We start from the raw sequence: 8358 nt of genomic DNA on the forward strand, positions 1-8358 counted from the left end.
AAGATTATTTAGACTGCTGGTTTGGCAAAAATTACCTTTCTGCTTTTCATATATATGAGTCTTAGCTAGGATTTCTATTGCTGTGATAAAGCATCATAACTAAATGCAACTTGTGGAGTAAAGGATTTTTCAGCTTACAGTTTGGAATCAGCCCACTATCTAGAGAAGTCAGAAAAAAAATTCAAGGCAAAAATCTGGAGGCAGAAGCTGAGGCAGATGTCTGGGTTTTTTATTCAATTCCATTAATCCATCAGTCTGTTTCTATGCCAGTAATATGCAGTTTTTATTACTGTTGCTCTCTCTATAGTATAGCTTGAGATCAGGGATAAGAGACACCTCCAGAAGATCTTGTATTGTACAAGATTGTCTTACCTAATCAGAGGAGTTTTTTTTTTTTTTTCATATAAAGTTGAGAATTGTTCTTTCAAGATCTGTAAAGAATTGTGTTGGTATTTTGGTGGAAATTGCATTGAATGTGTTTATTGCTTTTGGTAAAATGGCCACTTTTACTATGTTAATCCTACCTATCCATGAGCATGGAAGATCTTTCCATCTTATGACACGTTCTCGATTTTTTTCCTTCAGAGACTTGAAGTTTTTTCATACACATCTTTCACTTGCTTGGTTAGAATTACACCAAGATACATTATGCTTTTGTGGCTATTGTGAACGGTGTTGTTTCCATGATTTCTTTCTCAGCCCATTTGTCTTTTGTGTATAGGAGGGCTACGTATATCTTTGAGTTAATTTTGTATCCAGCAATTTTGCAGAAGATGTTTACCAGCTGTAGGAGTTCCCCTCTAGAATTTTGGGAGTCATCCAAAAATAGACCCACACACCTATGGACACATGATTTTTGACAAAGAAGCCAGAACCACACAATAAAAAAAGATATCACCTTCAGCAAATGATGCTGACCTAACTGGATGTCTACATGTAGAAAAATGCACATAGATCCATATTTATCACCCAGCACAAAACTCAAGTCCAAGTGGATCAAGCACCTCAACATAACACCAGATACACTAAAACTTTTAAAACAGAAAGTTGGAAGAGTCTTGAACTCATGGGCACAGGATACAACTTCCTCAACAGAACACCAACATCTCAGGCTCTAAGATCAGCAATTAATAAATGGGGCCTCAAAACTTTAAACTTTCTCTAAGGCAATGGACACTGTCAATAGAATGAAATGACAGCCCACTGATTGGGAAAGTATCTTCACCTATTGTACATCCAAAAGAGAGATAATACCCAATAAAGTCAAGAAATTAAATGCCAACAAAGTAACCCAATTAAAAAATGTGGCACAGACTAAACAGAGAATTCTCAAAAGAAGAATCTTGAATGATCAAGAATCACTAAAGAAATGCTCAACAACCTTAGTCATCAGTGAAATGCAAATCAAAACAACACTGAGATTCAATCTTACACTGATCAGAATGGCTAAGATCAAAAATTTAAGTGATAGCACATGCTGACAAAGAAGTGGGAAAGGGGAACAATCCTCCATTGATGGTGGGTGTGCAAATTTGTACAATGACTATGAAAATCAATCTGGCACGTTCAAGGAAAATTGGGAGCAGCTCTACCTCAAGACCCAGCTATATCACTCCTATGTATATGTCCAAAAGATGCCCCACTATACAACAAAGACACTTGCTCGATTATGTTTATAGCAGTTTTATTTGTAATAGCCAGAACATGAAAAAACCTAGATGCCTCTCAACTGAAGTATAAATAAGAAACTGTGGCACATTTATATAATGGAATACTACTCGGCTATCAAAAACAAAGAAATCGTTAAATTTGCAGGCAAATGTATGGAACTAGAAAAGATCATTCTGAGTGAGGGAACCCAGACACAAAAAGACACACATAGTATGTACTCACTTATAAGGGAATTTTAGCCATATAGTACAAGATCAACATTCTACAATGAACAGACCTAAAGAAACTAAATAAAAAGGAGGACCCTAGGGAGAACACTTAAGCCTCACCTAGAAGGGGAAATAGAATAGACAGAGGTAGTGGTTGAGAGGTAACAAGGGAGGGAGGGAGCTAAGGGAGATATGAGGGTTGAGGTCAGACCTGGAGAAATCAGGGGCAGGAGGACAGGAGACCTGTAGAGAAAAGAGAAACGTGGGAAATATCTCTGTGACAAGCTGCAGACCTAAGTCAGGATAGTCTCTGGGAGGATATGAAAAGGACTCTAGCAGAGACTAAGAGTAGCAGGGGTCATAGAGACTGAGGAGGACACCCTCTAACTAGACAAGTCTCCTAGTAGAGGGAGGGGAACACCAACTTACCCACAAAATCATCAACCCAAAGCTCACCTTGCCTACAAGATGTGCAGGGATAAACATAGAACATATAGAACAGAGATTGAGGAAATGCCTGGCCCAACCCAGTACCCACCCCATGAGAGAGAGCCAACCTCTGAAACTATTAATGGTACTCTGCTATGCTTGCAGACAGTAGCACTTCAAAATGAATGCTGAGACTCACAACCAAATATTGGGTGACACGTAGGGAATGTTGTGAAAAGGTATGGAGAAGGGAAAAGGACCTGGGACAGGCAGGAGCTCCATAAGAAGACCAACAGAGACAACTAGCCAGGGCCCTGAGGGGCTTTCTGAGATTGAAGCATCACCCAAGTACCATGCGTGGGCTGGATCTAGGCCCCTTTCAAAGATGTAGCCAATGGACAGCTCAGAATTCATGTGGCTCCTATAGTAAGGGGATCAGGGGTTTCTCTGACGTGGATTTTGTTGCCAGCTTTTTTATCACTTTCCGCTGGCAGAATTACCTTGCAAGGCCACAAGGGGGAAGAATGTGCTCAGTCCCCATGCAACTTGATGAGCTGGGGTACAATGGAAGTGGGGACTCCCCTTATCTGAGGAGCATGGTGGTGGATGGGAGAGGGGGAGGAAGGGTTGGACTAGGAGGTGAGGAGAGATAGAGATATGACCAGGATGTAATGTGAACTATTAATTAATTAATAATTTTAAAACGGTTCCTTCTGGGATGAACCTCGTTTGTGTTAAGTTGACATCAATAGCTAGCCCGCACAATACCCTTAATCCGTCTGTCTTAGGTAGGGTTTCCATTACTGTGGAGAAACACCATGACCAAGGCAATTCTCTTAAAGGAAAATATTTAACTGGGTCTGGCTTAGAGTTTCAGAGACTTAGTTCATTATCATCATGGCTGGAAACATGGCAGCTTCCAGGCAGTCATGGTGCGGAAGGAACCAAAAATATGCATCCTGATCTGACGGCATCCAGGAGTAGACTGTCTTTTTGCAGGAAGCCAGGAGGAGATGGAAATTACACACTGGATGGATCTTAAGCATCCTCAAAGCCCACCCCACAGGGACACCCTTCCTCCAACAAGGCCACATCTTCTCCAATAAGGCCATTCCCTACGGGCCAAGCATCAACCATATGAATCCATGGGGGACAAACCTATTCAAACCACGAAACCATGCTTTGATTTCCTTCTATAAAATCTCAAATCCCTAGGGTTCAGAAGATAGGTCACTTGTTGTACAAGTGTGAAGACATGAACTATTTTCCCAGCATCCATGTAAAAAGACACAGGAGGATTCTTGGGTTCTCAGTGTAGCCAATTGGTAAGAGACCCTGACTCAAAAACTAAGGTGGAAAGCAATAGCAGAAGACACTTGCTGTGGACCTGTAACAAACATGGATTCACAAAGATGTGGGCACCCACACACACATATATACAACACACTCACACGGTCTCAAAGCTCCTATTAACAGAGTTGCTAACATTGCTGTCAATGTCTTCCCCCTCTTTGTCCTCTCCCTCTGTTCATCTCTTTAATTATCACATCCAGCTGCATGGATCAGTGTGCGCTGTGGGGATTCTCAGAACCTAGACTTTTGAACTAACCCTTCGTATCTGCTATCAGACCAAGAGCAAAACTGTATTGATTTCTGAGCCTAGTGCATAAGAGAGTCTATGGGGAAAGTGTAGCCAAATTATTTTAAATGGAAAAGTGTGTGTGTGTGTGTGTGTGTGTGTGTGTGTGTGTGTGTGTGTGTGTGTGTGTGTGTCTGTGTGTGTGTCTGTGTCTGGGTGTGTGCATCCAAAAAATGTGGAGATGCATTACATGTGCATCTATATGTTGAGGCCAGTGTCTTCTTCTTCAATCAGTCTTTACCTTATGTACTGAGGCAGGGTCTCTCATTTGTACCCAGAATTTACCAACACTGGCACTTTAACTAGCCATATTGCTCTGAGGTTCTTCTCTCTCCATCTCCAAAGCACAGGAATTACAAACAGGCCACCATACCTGCCTGATATGTATGCAACAGATCAAAATGCCAGCCCTCATGCTTGCTCATCAAGCAATATACCCATTGAGCCATCTTCCTATTCCCCAATTTAGCCAAAACCTTAACCAAAGAACATCCTTGTCTCTGAAAAGACTTCATGTCCAAGTTCAATATATGTGAAATGACTGTAGAGAAAAGTAGCCTGAAAGGACAGGTGGACCACAGACACTTTGGCCAGCAATCTATAACAGATGTCACCAAAAACAGGACACCCAAGACCCATAAATAAAATGCAATAAAAATTGTTCCAACTCTAGTCTTAGGGGAATGCATTGTCAAAGAAAGTGCCCTCTTGCCATGGGCACAGAGCAGCCTCCAGGAACTAGTTGAGAAAATTCTGCCATGACTGTTACAACTGAGTTCCTGATTTTGAAGGGTGTATTTTCTCATCAGATCTTTTCTATTCCTCAGTTCCTCCCTTTCTCCCTTTCTCCTCTTCCCAGTTACTATCAGATAATTGGTTTTTTCCTCAACCACAAATTTTATTATACCTACTGATATTTTATTCAGATTTTCCACATGCCCACAGCAACAGAGGCAATCACCACTGACAGAAACTTTTGTTTTGAGAATTTAATGCATGTATACATACAAAAGAAATGTGATTATATACAACTCCTTCTTTCCCCCTACCAAGCCCCTCCATAGCTCCCCCATCATGTCTCCCGGCCAACTTCAGGTCTTATTGTTTTTTAATGCCACACTAACTCCATTTAGAGTTCTCCCTAAGTGAATGTATATGGAGCCATCTGCTGCAGCATGAGAATCCTATCAATGACCACATTTTCAAAATATAGAATGAGCCTTTGTCCCCTAGAAACTACCAACAGATGCTCAGTATGGGAAGAGGCTTGGAGATCATCTGCCCCACCTTTACCAGAATTTTGACTGCTTTGGTCTTGTGCAGGCAACCATCGCTTCTGTGAAGTCACAACTATGATAGCCCTGTCATGTACAGAAATTGTTCTCAGCACTTATCCTCTGGCTCCTACATTCTTTCAACAGTGCCGGGGAGAGGTGTTGATATAGATGTACAGTTGTGGCTGAACACTTGGTCTCTGATACTCAGCACTTTGACAAGGAGAAGGAGGAGGAGGAGGAGGAGAAGAAGAAGAAGAAGAGGCAGCTTCTCTGACAAAGAATGAAATAGTTTTTTTTTAATTATGGTAGACCACAGGTGTAAAGAGAGAAAATCCTGGGAACACTGGGTTAAAAACAATCGCTTTAGCTGTAAAATTCCCCCAGGTGTACTTTGGAGAGATTCTTCAAGTTTATTTCTAGGAGCACTTTGTGGGGCTTTTGTTTTGTTTTGTTTTTACATTCTCATATAGTCACAGACCATACACACGCAACAGTTCATAAAAAATTCAAAATCAGAATTCATAATACAAAAACCTTAAGTGACTTAGTTGGTAAGGCACCACACCTTAAGTCTGGAGGTCTAAGGTTCAAACCCAAGGTTCTATTTTAGCCAGGTGTGCTGATGAACACCTTTAATCTCAGCACTCAGAGAGACAGAGGTAGGTGGATCACTGTGAGTTCAAGGATAACCTGGTCTACTAAGGCTGTCAGCTACACAGAAAAACCCTGTCTGGAAGAAGAAAGAAGGAAGAAGAGGAAGAGGAGGAGGAGGAGGAAGAGAAACCATAAAATACTATCAAAAGATCATTAAAGATAAAAATGCCCAGAATAAGAAATTTGAAACCAAAAATATCTAAAATACCTTTGAGTTCATTTTACATTGGCCATCTACAACCAAACATGGAGGGTACCCAGAAGTGTGGTTTGTACACCCAGTAAGACTAACTTAAAGAAACTAACTTTTCCTTTGTGAGTGGTTGTCAACAGGAGCTAGTGTTTGGTTGAGAATGTGACATCAGGTCTACTTCCCCACCTCAGCACTAGGGCTCCATTTGGCTTGGACGTATGCAGGCCAATTTATAAAATAGAAATTTGCTACTTCCCTTCCTTTCGATATCTCAAAATAAAAGATTCCAGGAAAAATGGAAGGAACTAGAAGTTAACACATTAAGTGAAACTATCTAACTCAGAAGGACAAATCTTGCCTACTTTCAAGCAGCTCTATAGCAAATATAAAGGTAAAAAGGATACCATGATAAGATGCAGGCATCTAACATGTAGAGGTGTGGAGGGAAAAGTGAAGATAAAAGAGGAAGAAAGATATATATACATATTGCACATCTTCACTCATGCGGATTATCGATGTTTATGTCATCCTTCTGTAATCCATCATCTATCTACCTGTGTATGCATACACATGTACACATCTGTGACATGCACATAGAAGAGTGGCAGTGGAGGAAGAGAAGGAGGACCAGTAAGAGGGGTGAAGGAGGAAAGATTATGACAGAGGTCATGACAAATATAAGCAAAGTACCTTGATTTAAGTTTTACATATGAAAAAAATTCTAATACTACAATTTTCCCCAGGTTTTAGATTCTCAAAAAAAAAAAAAAAAAAAACAATTTCAATCCTACTAGTGATATATGGTGTCACACACATATAATCCCTGCATTTAAGAGGCTGAGGCAGAAATGTCCTCATTTCTACCACAGACAGAATTCTGCCTAAAAATGGGCAAGCTAAGATGCAGGCAGAGTTGACAGCCAAGACAGAGTACGCAGGTCCTCAATAGTTCCTGTCTCACAAATATGTCTGTCTGATATATTGGGCTAAATGGCTGAAGATGATGCTCCAACATTATGCTGTTGTGTTGTGTTACTGTTCAGGCAGTAAACTCTCTCAGTCATTTTTTTCATTTTGGAAGCTGATAACCTGCACCTCCGGTTCCCTCCAGTATTTAAGTTTTATTCCTTCTCAAGTCTCTGAGGGGCTTGAAGACCAGATATTTGGGTTTTACAATTAAGCTCAGCTGGTTAGGGGTTAAGATGTTTTTAGATCAAGATAGATGTTTTAAGTTAATAGAGATGAGATATGACAGATATTGATTTTCATTCAGAAATTTAGAACCAACAAAATAGGAAAGATGTTTACTTCAAGTTTGCCAAATACAAATAGCCAAATCACTGTGAATGTAGCATTTATATAATTTCTGATTGGCTCATGGTTCTTCCTGATGTATATAGTTTATTTTACTCATGTGTAATAATATAAATGTATATGTTTTAAAAGAAACATATAAAAAATCGAAAGAGAGAAGGCCAATTAAATGCCAATCCATAAAGATCACTGACTTCTCATTAGAAAAAAAAAAAAAAAGAGGCCAAAGCTCGTCCCATACAATGAGTTTGAGATCTGCCTGGGATACATAATGAGACCCTAACCGAACAATTCCAAGCCTCTTATCTTTTATTTGGCACATTCCTCAAGATTGGTGTATATTAAATTTGAGTTATAATCTGGCCTGAAGAGGGCAGGGTTGTGTGATAAGTATCAAGTCTGCAAGCTGTACAACTGAGTTTGTCTTCATGCTCGTCAGGATGTAATGTAAGAGAGAAGAACTTTTAAATTTTTCAAAAATAAATAAATCTTACCATACTCAAAAGGTAAACAAAGTTCCTGAACCTTACAAGAGTCATATGCTCTCAACACCCAGGTTACATAAACAGTAACAATTGTGAAGGAGAGATGGCTTCAGGATGCAGAGAACATCAGGGATGCTGCTACTTTTGAATTGTGTGTGTGTGTGTGTGTGTGTGTGTGTGTGTGTGTGCGCGCGTGCGCGTGTGTGTGCGTGTGCATGTGTGTAAGCAACCCCTCACCCACACTCCTATAAGTATCCCTAGAAACTCACTGTTTCACTAAGCCAGACTTGGTTAGAATCATTCTTTTGGTGTCTCATTAGTGTCATATCTGGAATAGATAGTTGTTCCTTCACAATTCTCTAGGGAAAAGTCAATGCCAGCATGTTGACTTCTCAGCTTAGTAATTCATGGTAGTATATTATACAAATAAAAAGGTTTAGTAAAAATTTATTATTAGTATCACAATAAAAAAATTACCATTTTCAGT

The sequence above is a fragment of the Acomys russatus genome, chromosome 19 (assembly GCF_903995435.1).
Source record: "Acomys russatus chromosome 19, mAcoRus1.1, whole genome shotgun sequence".
NCBI lineage: Eukaryota > Metazoa > Chordata > Mammalia > Rodentia > Muridae > Acomys > Acomys russatus.